This window comes from Myotis myotis, unplaced genomic scaffold (assembly GCF_014108235.1).
Source record: "Myotis myotis isolate mMyoMyo1 unplaced genomic scaffold, mMyoMyo1.p scaffold_m19_p_5, whole genome shotgun sequence".
NCBI classification, from domain to species: domain Eukaryota; kingdom Metazoa; phylum Chordata; class Mammalia; order Chiroptera; family Vespertilionidae; genus Myotis; species Myotis myotis.
Window position 1 is genome coordinate 62438680 of NW_023416357.1, and position 16052 is coordinate 62454731.

The window sequence follows — 16052 nt, forward strand, 5'->3', positions numbered from 1 at the left end:
CTCAAGCTCCTGACTGCTCTGAACTCCAGTTCCAGTTGAGTCTCTGGGGACAGAGACTCATACGGGGAGAAACTGGACTGTCTGGCATTGGTCGGAACTCGAGGGTGGCTTTCTCTCAGAGGTGCTTGCAGCGATTACCGAGACACTGAGACATGGGGCCTCTTAGGGTAGGACTGAGGATCAGCCATAGCTGTTTGCTCCGCCCTGTTAATTCCCTGAGACCCCACCCCACCCAAGCTGTGCGCAGAGGCTTTTGCATATGAAAGGCCTGGCCCTTTGCAATCTGAAAATTACCTAACAAACTGCAGCTGGGTCAAAGAGACCCAGAACTTCCAAAAGAAGAGCCAAGGCCTCACAGCTGCTTACATTGCTTCACAGCTGGGCCTCATCTAGGCACCTCCAAACTCCAAATGAAGAAGAGGAATCACCATAGCTCCTGCTGGGTAGCCCTAGGCAGAGGCTAAATTAGCACGTCCTTAGAGATCCAAGAGCCAGTGTACCCAGTGGTCAGAGGGGGACCATCCAGATTACAACTCCTCAGATCCATAAAGGACACACTCAGGGGGAAGACTCAGTGAGCACCAAAGCCCTACTGAAGCCAGTCTTCCCCCAGAAGGGTGTCTCCAGCACAGAAGTTCTCCCACTGTAGACACAGCTGATTCTCACAGCCAATTGGCCCGGAGGTCAATTCCTCCCAGTGATACCTACAACAATAAAGGCTTAACAACAAGACTGTGCACAAAGCCCACAAAGGGGTGCACCAAGAGTGTCCACCTCAGGTAATGGGGGAGGCTGAGCCACTGGGCCCTATAGGACACCTAGCACAGAAAGCCACTCTATCAACACAGGGAAGCATAAAAAAAGCAGAGACAAAAAGGTCACAAATGACAGAAATGGAGGAAAGCAAACTACAGGATATAGAGTTCAAAACCACAATTCTAAGGTTTTATAAGAATTTTCTAGAAACCGCCGATAAACTTAGTGAGACCCTCAAGAAATCTAGTGAGACCCTCAAGGATATGAAAAAGGATCAACTAGAAATTAAGCATACACTGACTGAAATAAAGGATATTATACAGAGATCCAACATCAGACTAGAGGATCGCAAGAATCAAGTCAAAGATTTGAAATACGAAGAAGCAAAAAACACCCAACTGGAAAAACAAAAAGAAAAAAAAAATCCAAAAATATGAAGATAGTGTAAGGAGCCTCTGGGACAACTTCAAGTGTACCAACATCCGAATTATAGGGGTGCCAGAAGATGAGAGAGAGCAAGATATTGAAAACCTATTTGAAGAAATAATGACAGAAAACTTCCCCTACCTAGTAAAAGAAATAGACTTACAAGTCCAGGAATTGCAGAGAACCCCAAACAAAAAGAATCCAAAGAGGACCACACCAAGACACATCATAATTAACATGCCAAGAGCAAAAGACAAAGAGAGAATCTTAAAAGTAGCAAGAGAAAAACAGTCAATTACCTACAAGGGAGTACCCATACTACTGTCAACTGATTTCTCAACAGAAACTATGCAGGCCAGAAGGGAATGGCAAGAAATATTCAAAGTGATGAATACCAAGAACCTACAACCAAGATTACTTTACCCAGCAAAGCTATCATTCAGAATTGAAGGTTGGATAAAGAGCTTCATAGATAAGAAAAAGCTAAAGGAGTTTATCACCACCAAACCAGTATTATATGAAATGCTGAAAGGTATCCTTTAAGAAGAGGAAGAAGAAGAAAAAGGTAAAGATAAAAATTATGAACAACAAATACACATCTATCAACAAGTGAATCTAAAAATCAAGTGAATAAGTAATCTGATGAACAGAATAAACTGGTGAATATAATAGAATCAGGGGCATAGAAAGGGAATGGACTGACTATCCTCGGGTGGGGGGAAAGGGTGTAGAGGGATGCAGGAAGAGACTGGACAAAAATCGTACACCTATGGATGAGGACAGTGGGGGTGGGGGGTAAGGGCAGAGGTTGGGGTGGGAACCGTGTGGAGGGGAGCTATGGTGGGAAAAAAGAGGAACAACTGTTATAATCTGAACAATAAAGATTTAATAAAAAAAGAAAGAAACAGTGGGGTTTATGGATAATGGCTCTGCTCTTATAACCCTGTATTACAGTGTAGAAATCAACAAGCAAGTGTATATCAGGTAATTTCAGATAGTTGTAAGCATTCTGAAGACATTAAAGTAGAGAGATGTGGTAAAGAATAATTGAAATGATGCCAGTTAAGTGAACATGAAAAATGTCTATGGAAAGGTTATATTTGAGCTGAAACGTGGATAATGAGAAGATAGTCATGTAAATATTTTGGTAAAGCATTCTATCAGCAGGGACAGCAAATATAAAGGCCCTTTTGCATGGTGAGCACATGTTTAAGAAACAGAAAGAAGGTAATGGCTGTTGAAGTGTAATATGTAAGGCAGAAAGAATGAGGTTACAATATCAAGTTCTAGAAAGAGGCATGGGAGCTCCTACTTATGTTGGACATTCTATCTGAAGAGCGCTTCCTAAAGTTTTAAAGAACACAACTACACGACAGTGTGTGGTAGAATGGATATACTGAGAGTCTCATCTTGAAGAGAAAGCAGGAAATTCAGATTCAGTCCTTATCACAGCTCCTCTCCAATGTGCCAGGTGTGCAAACTTCATGAGTTCTTATACCAGGCCAGAGCATCAGGGAGACCCCAAAACTTATTGGGAATCTATTCATACTGTTTACTGCTGATAAACATATTGTCCCAGTGTATCTTGACAATTGATGACTCCAGAATTTCTGTGCTGCACTTGAGAGTAGGAATTTTTCATATGCTGAGAACCCACATGCCTAGCATCCAGCCTCCTGGGTATTTCCTTCTGAGTATTATCACGTTTTCATGTGCTACCATGAATCAGATTGTAGGCTATTATCCTCCCTCACTCTAAGGGTGGGCTAGCGTCTTCTATTTATTTATCCTTGCCAGTGGACTAACAGTGAAGATTTTATTTTCTTAGCTTTGTTTATTCCAGTTTCTAATCATTACTCAAACCAGAATTTTCTGATACAGCTTTGAATGACATTTCAAATATAAATATAGTACTCAAATTCATCAAGAAAATTTCATATATATATATATATATATATATATATAAAGTCTTAGAACACACAAATATAGATTATATGTAAAATGTTAAAGTAAAATAGTAAAATATATTTGAGATTTATGGTCAAACCAATGAAGTTTTACTAATAAATTGCACCTAGATGTGAGTTATTATAATTTATAAATGTTTTTCAAATTATAGAAGACATATAGTAATCATGTAGAAAATTTAGAAAGTATAGAAGAAATAAGAAAATAAGAATCAAAGTAAATTCCAGCAAATAGAGATGAATATTTGTAACAATATTTTATAATTCTTCACTGATTTTTTTGTACATCTACATACTACTAGATGGAGACCACAAATTTCTATCCTGTTATTTGCTTTAGTCATATAATCATTACAGAAAGCAACTCTAACTCATTGAAAATTCTCCAAAACCTCAATCTTTATGTTTATAGAATATTCCCATAAATCTTATAAATCTCTCTCTGAAATTAATTTCCAATTTCTTCTATTATAAAAAATGTGATAAAAGTATATTGAATTTTGTTATTACTTCATAAGAATTTTTTAAATTGTTAATTTATCTAATTTTCTGCAGTGTATGGGTGTATCACTTATTTAGAAATAAAGACTATAGAATTTTACTGATATTCCAATGTCTAATTTAGACTTTCATACTACAGAGGCTGAAACTATTTTCACATATTTCTAGACTGGAAAGGGCCTTTCCCATTATCTTACAGCCTAAAATATAAATGAAATATCTGGATAGCCTGAGAAATAACTGCAAAGATAGCCTCCTACTAAGGACAATAAAGATAAAATATAAAAGGAAACTAGAATATTGATAATATCAAGAATCTATTATACCAATCTTGGACTTTTTTCCTCTATTCATTTTTTCCAGAAATAAATTAATAAGTAAAGTTCTACCTTGTTCAAATTATTTTTATTTGTTATCTCAGCTATTCATAGTTGTATAATTCCTAATTTATTTAACCTGAAAGGTTGACCATAATATACTTATTTTTATAAAATGATACAAGACAATATCATTTATAGTATAATTTTTTGAAAGATTATGGAGAGAGATAGAAGTTTATACTAAGATGATGACAGTGGGGTAGTTCGATTCTCAGTAATTTCTTTAATTTTTATTTTTACCTGTTTTTTGTTATTTTTTGTAACATGATTTAATTTAGGAAAACTTATCTTTATAATATTCAACATTTCTATACAGGAACACAAAACATTTCTCCATTCATTCCATTCTTTAATACCTACTCTGCAAATAAATAATTTGCTTCAGATGCTTCTACCATACATCTCATTAAGTTTTCTTTCTTCACAGCTTTATGTTACTTATATTAATGAGAAAAGTCTTCTATGAAACATTCTCTTCCATTTTTAGTGTATACTGGAATCTTCTATGAGTTATAAAGTACAAGTTTAAAAAAATTTTCAGCTAATATAAGCAAATTATATAGAAAATATATTTTACCTTCCTCAGCTAATCGTTATATCTATTATTTTTATTTTAAGTAATATTACATTGGCTGAAATGATTATGAAAATATTAAAACTAATAATTATATGCATGTTCCATTTTTATTCATTTCAATGAAAATAACTTCTTCATTTTATAATTGATTATTATTTTGGATCTGGGCATAAAGGAGTCTATAGCCTGATGTATGTAATATTATACATTAGACAATATACTACCACTAATAGTATCTTAGTATTATTATATTGTATATTAGTATTAATATACTACTAGTATATTATAGTATATTAGGTTAGTATTCTTCATGGATTTTGGAATTTGGGGTTTTTTTGGGGGGAGGGAGGGGGCATAAAAGTCACTGGGAAGTATTTTTGTTTTTGTAACTTTCTTTTCAGTCTCCCTCTCTTTCTTACTCTTCTCTCTCCCCTAAGGCCTCCTCAACAGGCCTCCTCTTCTTTTCCTTCTATTTTTCTCCTTCTCCCCTGCTTCCTTCTCCTCTTTCTAGCTCTCTCTCCCCTCCCCCTGCTCTCTTTCTTCCCCTTTCTCTCCAATCCCTAATCTATTTAACACTTTTTGCCATCAAGAACTAGCACCTTCTTCTATAATGAAAAGACTCTCATGGAGTAGCTATGGTGACCTCATCATAAGCTAATCAAATCCAGCAATACATCAAAAAGATCATACACCATGACCAAGTGGGATTTATTCTGGGATTGCAAGGCTGATACAATATTCACAAATCAAGAATGAGATACATCACATAAACAAATTAGAAGACAAAAATCACATGATCAAATTACTTGACACAAAAAAAGCATTCAACAAAATCCAACACCTTTTTTTGATAAAAACTCACATCTAAGTGGGAATAGATGGACCATACTTCAATATAATAAAGGCCATATATGACAAACCTACAGCCAACATCATACTCATTGGGCAAAAACTAAAACCATTTCACCTAAGAACAGGAACGAGACAGGGATGTCTGCCTTCACCACTATTATTCAATATAGTATCCACTGAAGTAATAGCCTCAGTGATCAGGCAAGAAGAAAAAGGAAAAGGCATCTAAATTGGAAAGGAGGAAGTAAAACTGTCTTTATTTGCAGATGACATAATATTGTACGTAGAAAACTCTAAAGACTACATCAAAAAAACTACTAGATTTATTAAATGAATCTGGCAACATAGCAGAATACAAAATTAACACCCAGAAATCAATGGCATTTTTATACAGCAATAATGAATTCTCAGAAAGAGAAACTAAACAAACAATCCCATTTGCCATAGCAACAACAAAAAAATAAGACACCTAAGAATAAACTTAGTCATGGAGGTAAAAAACATGTACTTGGAAAACTACAGGATGTTGAAAAAAGAGACAGAGGAAGATATAAACAAGTGGGAGAATATACCATGTTCATGGATTGGTAGAATTCACATCATTAAAATGTCCATACTACCCAAGGCAATGTATAGATTAAATGCAATCCATATTAAAATATCAATGGCATATTTTACAGATCTAGAACAAACACTCCAAAAATTTATATGGAACTAAAATACCCTGAACAGCCACAGCAATCTTGAGAAAGAAGAACAAAGTTGGAGGAATCGCAATACCAAATATCAAATTATACTACAAAGCCACTATACTCAATGAAGCCTGGAACTGGCACAAGAACAGGCATATAGATCAATGAAACAGAACAGAGACTCCAGAAATTGACCCAAGCCATTATGCTCAATTAATACTGTGGCAAAGGAGGCAAGAGACTATCTTTTCAATAAATGGTGCTGGGAAAACTGAACGGGGATATGCCAAAAAATGAAACTAGACCACCAACATACAGCATATGTAAGAATAAACTCAAATTGCATAAAAAACCTAAATGTAAGTTGTGAAGCCATAAAAATCTTAGAAGAAACTATAGGCAGCAAAATCTCAGACATCTCTTGTAGCAATATGTTTATCACTACATCTCCTAGGGCAAAGGGAAGTAAGGAGAAAATAAACAAATGGTCTACATCAAACTAAAAAGCTTCTGCTCAGCAAAAGAAATGATCAACAGAGTGAAAGAAGAATCCACTGTGTGGGAGAATATATATGGCAATGATACATCTGATAAGGAGTGAAATTTCAAAATATATACGGAACTCATACAACTTAACAAACAGAAGACAGACAATCCCATTAAAAAATGGGCAAAGGACCTAAATAGACACTTCTCCAAAGTGACATACAGATGGCCAAGAGACATATGAAAAAAAATGCTCAAAGTCACTGATCATCAGAGAGAGGCAAATTAAAATAACAATGAGGTATCATCTCCTACCTGTCAGATTGGCTACCATCAACAAAATACAAGTCTTGGTGAAATTGTAGAGAAAAAGGAACCCTAGTACACTGCTGATGGGAATACAGACTGATGCAGCCACTGTAAAAAAAACAGTATGGAGTTTCCTCAAAAAATTAAAAATGGAACTCCCATTTGACTCAGTGATACCACTTCTAGGAATATATCCCAAGAAACCTGAAACACCCATCAAAAAGAATATATGCATCTCTTATGTTCATAACAACACAATTCACAATAGCTAAGATTTGGAAACAGCCCAAATGCCCATCAGCAGATGAGTGGATCAAAAAGCTGTGGTACCTTTACACAATGGAATATTATGTGGAGGTAAAAAAGAAGAAACTTTTACCATTTGCAACCACATGGATGGACCTGGAGATTATTATACTAAGCAAAATAAGCCAGTCAGAGAAAGATAAGTATCACATGATCTTACTTACATGTGGAATCTAATGAACAAAATAATCTGATGAACAAAACAGATCGAGAGACATAAAACCATGAGCAGACTGATGAATTTCAGAGGAAACTTAAATGCAAACTAGTTGACCCAGTGCACAGATTCATGCACATTAAAAGGAAATTAATTAGAAGGTGGCCAGCGGGGCAGGACTGGGCAAGATGGGCTGGACACGCCCTGGAGCCAACCTCCCACAGTCCTTCCCCAGCCAGCCGCACCTGGGGCGACACTGGGGCTCGAAGGGCATCTGTGGAGTGAGCAGGGTCCCTCTGGCAGGTGGGAGTCCCTCTGCCTAGTTTGCAGAGATCGGGCAGAAACCAGCAGTCTGACATCCCCTGAGGGGTCCCAGAGTGCAAGAGGGCACTCTGCAAAGTTGCTGTCATACAAGGTGTGGAATGCAAATGCAAGTGTGCAGTAAACCAGATTCAGGGCCAACAGTGTCCCAACAACATAACCCATGGCCGAAGGTGTAATTTCATGGCCCTGTGAGGAAATGGGCTCCCTCCTCTCTGGTTGTGGGGTGTGTCACTCTAGGACAGCTGCTGCCAAGTCACTGTAGCTCAGCAGCTCCTGCGTTAAGCATCTACCCCCTGGTGGTCACTGTGCATCATAGTGACTGGTCGGACAGTAGGAGGGACACTTAGCATTTTAGCTTTTTATATATATATATATATATATATATATATATATATATAGACTAGAGGCCCGATGCACAAAATTCATGCAAGAGTAGGCCTTACTTCCCTCCAGCCACCAGCACCTGGGACCTGGGCTTTTCTCGCAGAGGGAGGCCCCGCCCACCCACCACAGACTGCTGGTTGGTGGCCTAGGCCTCCCTCTTTGGGGAAATCATGGGGTGATGGCCAGGCCCCCAACAAATAGCATCACACCTGCCTTGGCTGGCCTGGCACCAGTGAGTGTCATAGTGTAGTCCTGGATGGTCATCCAGATGGTTGTCCGGATGGTCATCTGGATGGTCGTTCTGCTGTTCAGCCGTTTGGTCAATTTGCATATTACACTTTTATTATATAGGATATGCATAGCCCATGGATACAGAAATAGTGTGGTGAAGGCTTGGGAGGAGTGGATCAATGGGTAAACAAGCAAACCAAGGGGACATCTGTAATACTTTCAACAATAAAGATAAATTTTTTAAAAAGATATTAGGAATAAAGTAGCTCATACATATCTATGTTCTGGAGCTTCAAACACCAAGATGCCTAGGAAATCACATGCAGAATCTAAAAACTAGGGAAATCAGGAAATGATAATCATTTGCCTTTTAAAATGCAATTAGCACTCTTTTTCTCCCAGATAGAATGTGATTGAGCAGATTTCCCATTATCCAATATGGAGCATCTAATCTACGGGGCAAGATTTTCTTACCATCTCACCTTAGGAAGATTAAATGTCTATATTGAGGTTATGCCAATGGCTCCAGGACAATCTTGCTCTGAGTAATAACCAAAGTTTATGTAAACTTATGTGGCATAAGCCATAGCACTTATTAACCAAAAACACTACAGAAGTTGCTTTTCTTAAGGGAGAGAAGCACTTAGAGTTTTGTAGATACCTCTTGGTACACCTATTCTTGACCTCTTAATTTTGATTCACCTATAAGTATCTTTGATATATTTATTTTAGGTTTATATTTGTATTAACCACAACCCCATTATTCTCTTCATTGCTGTGAGTATACCAATCTGTTCTCTAGTCCTCCTAGATAAAAACTTAAAAAAATAAAAATAAATGTTTGAGAATTTCTGGCCTTATAGCAATTACTAATCACAAGACTAATTATATTTACTGTATTTCTTTTTTGAATCTATATAACTTTATTTCCTAAAATTTCACAAGCAAAGCTATGGTCCAAGAAAAATGAAGGATTATGTAACTAGCTAGTAAATATACTAGGAGCTAGGAAAATGGAAGTGTAAATATCAATGCTAATTTAAATCATCTAGATTGGCCAGGCCGGATGTCTGAACTTCCATGTATAACTGCCTAGATTTATGGCTCTAGCTGTGTGACATGAGGTACACATTTTCATAAAGGACCACAGACTTTATAAAAGCAGGAAAATGACTCTTCTGAAAAAAAACTAAAGGTGCTTGTTTTATAAAAATAAATGTTGGGCCAAATGTTCATCCTTTATTATTCTCCCATAGGAGTTTTACAAGATGAGAATCTGGCATTTATTAGAAGGTCATTTAGGGGTCGGTGGCTGTGGGAACCCAGACTCTTTGTCTGCATTTTATCTTCACCATATGATTTTGGTATGAGTACTAAAGTCTCATAAGGTATAATATGTCATGAATATTTAATAATTACATTTTTAAAAACAACACAAGTTAAATCACCTGTTATAATGTTATATTATCAATAAAAGCCCATTTAAATCTTCATTAGGTATTTTAAAATTAGTTGTTGGTTTGAGTACTCATTAGTAATGTGTGTGTCTGTATAACAGTATGTTCTGAGTGAATTCAACTATTGAATACAACTTTAACCTTTGTCTCCTCAGTTAGATGTTTGAATATATAAGTAATTTAAATTCCATGCAACATTTTTAAATGGCTTTATAATAAATAATATAGCACAAGTATAAAATGTATTTGCTAATCTGCTTGGTAATCAGACAAATCTGCTCTAAAATATTCCCATTAAAGTAATAAATTCAGCCAAATCTATGACAATAAAGTAGAAAGAAAAGTCTCTTGTTAGAACAATTTGTCAAAAGTATTTATAATGAGTCTATTTGAACTTTGCGCTGCATTCAGTGCAACCTGAGAAGGTGCGATTCCCAAAGTCTGCTAAGTTTAACAAAGAATACCTCACAGGTAGAGAAAGTGTTAAGGCAATCTGGAAGGAGACACAGAATGGCATCTTGATAAAAACACACGGCTTGGGTTCAGAAGAGGAGCTTCTGAGTTCTGGTTTTGCCACTTACTGTGCAAATCACAACGTCTCTGGGCCCGTTTCTTCTTCTCTTAGATGGGCCTTGGAATAATGAGTGTAACATATGTCCGAGTGCCCCAGGCACGCTGACCTCCTTGCTGTTCCTCAAAAACACCAAGCAGCTCCGCCCTAGGGCCTTTGGAGAGGCTCTTCCCCCTTCCTGGAATGCTCTTTCCCTCAATCTCCACATGGACAGCTGCCTCTCTTCCTTCAAGCTTGGCTTAAAATTCCCCCAAGCCCATGCCCAGCTCCATGGAAAGCTAGGAAAGAGGTAGCCAGTGTCTTCGCTTTTCATATGGGAGACTGGCTCTGCCTCCATTCAAGATCCAAAAGATAAAGAATTCCTTTGAGCAGACAAAATATTGACTTCAAGACGCTGCAAAATCTTTAAACAATTACCACTCCACATGATGGGTAAACCCAGAAACTTCTAAGAAATGAGTAACAGTCCATCTAGATCAGCAATTTCAACCTTTTTCATCTCATGGCACACATAAACTAATTACTAAGATTCTGCAGCACACCAAAAAATATATTTTTTGCCAATCTGACAAAAAACATAGGAATCATTTTGATTCATTCACACCAGATGGCTATTGATGTGCTGCGTGTTGTCATCTTTTTATTTGACAATCTAAGGGAAAAGAGGTCAGTGCCCCTGACTAAATAGTCAGGTATTGCATGTTTTAAAAATACCTGCAGTCCACCAGTTGAAAACCATTGATCTAGAGATATCTAAATAATAATAAACTAGGCCCATTTAAATTCTTTGTGAGTCTATGTCAGGCAATATTTTAATTTGTTTGGATAACAACAGGAAAAACTTATTGGGCACAAATTACATGTTAAACAGTTTGCTTTATATACATTATTTCTATTCTTTACATAACTCTTCTGATTATATTATCTCTATAGACGAGGAAGCTGAGGTTCAAAGAGATAAACATAATTGTCATAGGGAATTGTAGTCTCTGTTCTGCAGTTAGTCACTTATCTGGTACCTACCATGTGTTATCAGGTGCAAGCATATTTTCTCTTTTCTCACTACATTTTTCCATATTCATCATATAAATGGGTACACCAAAAAAATGTAAAACAGAAAAAAAGAAAAATAACAGACAATTATTTGGTAAGATCAAATTTGCCTAGAGCATTGTTTAATACTTTATTTCTTCATTTTCCTTGCCTTTTTTCTATTTTTATTTCAATTTTTTAACTTACTCCAATTTTATACTTCAGTGCCTCAAGTCCTTTAGGTAAGAAATTTATTTCAATAATTTGGCTACTAAACTATAAACTATGCAAGACATTAAACCAAACTTTATATTAAAACATAAGTACATACTAGTTTCTTATTCCTATAAGTGTCAAATATAACATGATTTAAAAATATTTGTATATTCTGGCAGGTATATGGTAGCATGAGAGCACTGTCTTTGGAATCAATATGGCTTTGATTCAAAATTAAGTGTCAGAAGATGGTTCCTTCTGTATAAAAAATGAAACAATGCTGACTTTATAGGGTTGCTGCAAGTGTTTTATGAGATCATATATGTAAAGCACCTAGCACAGCCTAACACATAGTAGGAATTCTGTAATAAGATGTCTGATTTGTCCCTGTGTGGCCATGATGGCATGTTCAGAATCCGTGAACTATCATTAAGCAGCAAAAGCTCAAATGCCATAGATCTGCTCTGTTAAGTTAGAACAGTCTGACTCATTTGTTGTTTTGTTTATGCCCAGAATCCTTTGCATAAACCATCATCCTATTGTTCTTTGAGGCAGCATCCATCTACTACTCTGAGTCCATGCTGCTGGTATCTGTTAAGTTGCAGGATCCAATTCTGTCTGAAGACAAGATACCCCTCACTTTTTCAAGTATATGAGTGAATCTTTGTGGCAGACTTCAAAAATGGCCCTCAAGAATCCAGTTTTAGGAAGTGAGCAATAATACAGCTTTCTAGTATCCATGCTTTTGTGTTATCCCTTCCCCTTGAATGTGGGCTAAGGGCTTGCTTCTAATGAATTGCATAAAGCACAGGTGATGGGTGTCAATTCCACGATTAGTTTACAAAAGACCTCTGTCTTAATGGCATACTCCTCTATTGCCATGTGGGCTTGCACCTTGAAGCAGCAAGCTGTCGGGTGGGTGAGGTCAAGTATTGAATAACGAAGCAATCTCTGGGCAACAGCAAGGGAGGAGTGGAAGTGTTCGGCCCCAGGAGCTGACTGCTGCCATTGGAATGCTGCGTCCGTCTGGAGTCCCTGCTCTTCCACAGCAGATAGTCGAACCTAGTTCCCTCCACCTGGCAGGGACCAGGAGACTGACTGGGGCGGGCACTCCATGGGGACGGAAATTTGTTAGGACGGTGGTGTAAGCCGGATCATGTACTGACTAGTCCAGGATACGATGCACCTGTCAACCAGGGTGCCCAGGTGTTTCTCATCGCAGGACTCGCCAGACTCCCGAGATCACGTGAAATCGGGCTTTGGGGGAGTCGTGTCCACAGCAGCGTCCCCGGCCTGCCTGCTTTTGTCATCTTTGCTGGTCCTGATGCTTCGTTCATCCCAGTCTATCCTCTTCCTGACCCTCTAGCTGTACCCAGACTTACTTCCTATCCCCCACACCAATCCCTTCACCTCTGGAAGGGTCATGGGAGGCCGTGCTGGCGCCTTCATCGCAGCCCGGGGAGAGACCAGGAGGCAGAGGACCCAGGTGAGCTGTGCCCATGTCCCGGCCCACAGAACATATGGGTGTTCTTTTAAGAAGGTATGTTTGGGGGGCAATCTATTACATCGCAATAGGTAACTAACACAATTTAAGTCGCTTGGATTGTGCTTCTATCCCTAGCATTTAAAAGATTCTGGACAAGTGATCTGCTATGTTTTCTGGTCGGGTCAGCCTTGATCTTTCCCCTTAAGGGGACGGCCTGGAGGCATCCGAGAACCCAGGCGACCTTGCCTTGGAGGGGCCCGGGCTGAAGGGGCAGGGCAGCGGGGTAAACGGAAGTTCTGCGCGGGGTGGGGAGGCCGTGGCGTCCGGCATAACTGGCTGTCGGGGGTGAATGTGCTGGTGATAGCCTGCGGGAGCCTGGTGTTTGTGCTGCTATTTATTTTTGTGGAGGCAAATCATGAGCTTTGCGATGAAATCCCGAAGGGGACCTCACGTCCCTGTGGGACACAATGCCCCCAAGGACTTAAAAGAGGAGGTTGATATTCAACTATCCAGGGTTCAGGATATCAAGTATGAACCCTGCGCCTTGCAGATGATGATGCAAGACTTCTGCAGCTGGACACCCAGGGAAATCAGAGTTGTTACAACTACAGTGGGGCCTTGACTTACGAGTGTCCCGACTAACGAGTTTTTTGAGATACCAGCTGTCTCTCGGCCGATTTTTTGCATTGAGTTGACAGAGTAATTTGAGTTAACCAGCTCCTTAACGAGCTCGGTCTCGGAACGAATTAAACTCGTAAGTCAAGGCCCCACTGTATTTATACAGGATGAAAGCTCTGGATGCCATGCGTGCCTCTGAAATCCCATTTCATGCTGAAGGCCGGCATTCCCGTTCCTGAATGGACAAGGGTTTTTGCTCCTACCTGTTATATCTTCAAAACCCTAGTACGCCTTTCTAGGGTGTGCACAGGCACTCATGATACCTGGATGGGTATCAATCTCATAGCTGGATGCCTATGAGACAGCCCCCTATGGGACTGGGGTCTTTGGCCAGAGAGAGAACCTGCGCTATCAGGAGGTCCTGAGTGAGCTGGCCACGGTGTGAGTTTAGAGGGAACAGGTCAAAGGGGACTGGTTAGAGAATATAGTGGTGCTGGACTGTTCCTATAGTGAGCTGGCCTTCATAAAGCAATATGAACAAAAGCCATGAAAACGTAGGAGTTGTCAGGTCCTAGACTATTTGAACTGCCTCTCGCTCATACTGGAAGGCAGATGCTCTTCTACAAGCTACCAGGAGAAGCCTATCCTGCTTTTGTACACCTCTATTTCTGATTGGTGCAAACAGAGTAGTTCTTCAGCACACAGAGATGCCTTCTCTTCCAGGGTCCCAGCGTCTGTCCTCCTTCAGTGTCTTGGCCTGATAACAATAAGATTTAAATGCCACCCATTTTTATTACCACTTTAAGCGTTAGTAACGCTCTCTGAAACAAGAGACATCACTGTAGAATCAGCTGATGAGTATTTGTGTGATAGGAGAGGAATCACGACTTTCTGGGAATGTTTTAAATGTATACTAACATGGCTTCATTATGTTGTTAATGCAAATGTTAAAATGAAAGGGTAAAGAGGATAAGCCAATTTAGAATAAAAAGTTAATAGCATGAAAAGAAAGAATTCATCTGTTTTCTGATGTGTTGACTATGGCTCTTTCTCAAATGATAAGGGGTATGTCTGTCCTGTCTTTTCTCTGTTCCTAAAAATAAACTACCTTGTTCCTACTAAAAAAAAAAATAAAAGATCTGGACAATTAATCTTGGAAATACTTATCCATGGATTAGAAAGGAGCAGCATTAAGCAAAGATGAACTTTGAGTAACACACTCAGTGTTGTAACTGTCTAAATAAGTGACACCACGTGAATTCTTATCCAGAGTACTTTATTCCTCATTCTTCACTTTAACCAAAAGGAGATCATGTTTAAACACACACACACACAAACTTTTAAAAGTTTAGTAATAGCTTAAATTCACTCACCACTTAAGTACTTTAAAACTTTCTGAAAATATGTAGGAATTACCAAAGATGAAATGTTCTCTCAGAAGAGTTAAAAATTAATTTTCCCTAAGGAGTATTGAAAGAGTAAGATATGACTTAACAAGTTTTAGAGATAGGATATGCAAATTCAGGTTTTTATTTGTTTTTTTTTTTCCTTATAGAATTAGAAAATCACTACATAGTAGACTGAAAATAATTTGTTTGATGCTGGGGATATTTTGATGTAGGGAACATTTATCAAAACCAAGTACAGCCTGGCTGGTGTGGCTCAATGGTTGAGGTTTGACCTATGAACAAGGGGGTCACGGTAACCAGTCAGGGTACATGCTGGGGCTGCCGGCTCAATCCCCGGGGGGGTGGGGAAGGGGGTGGTTGCAGGAGACAGCCAATCAATCAATAATGATTCTCTCTCATCATTGAGGTTTCTGTCTCTCCCTCTTCCTTCCTCCCTGAAATTAATAAAAATATATTTTTAAAAAGACCTAGGTAAAAAAGACAAAGTAGAAATAGCACCTCAGCTGAAATATGTGCATGAAGAAAATGTATAACTCTAAGCAAGCTATGTGTGGTATTGCAAGTCCTTACCACCAAAGGGGGCCTTAGAAATGTTTTAATTCAATCTAATTTGTTTTATAGATGAGGAAACTGAGACCCAGAATAATTGTGTTACTTTCTAAAGATCAAGCAGTTAGTAAATGCAGAGCAAGGATTGCTTTTACACCTTTGAACTCCAAGTCCACTTCTTTTATAAATAATTACAGCTATATTTTTGCAGATATTTATAGTTGACAGTGCCCTAGAAGGATTGAAGGTGAGGACCACAGAACTCCCAATATGCTCCTAGCACATTATCAGCCCTGTCATAACAAACTGACTTAAAAATCAATCCCAAGGAGAAATCCTGGACTGCTTGTTCCTTTTACCCTAACC

At 38.5% G+C, this 16052-nt stretch overlaps 1 pseudogene; it reads left to right on the forward strand.

Annotated features, from left to right (window-relative positions):
- The first annotated feature begins 12438 nt into the window (after positions 1-12438).
- LOC118656511 lies at positions 12439-14173 on the forward strand (annotated as a pseudogene).
- Positions 14174-16052: the final 1879 nt, after the last annotated feature.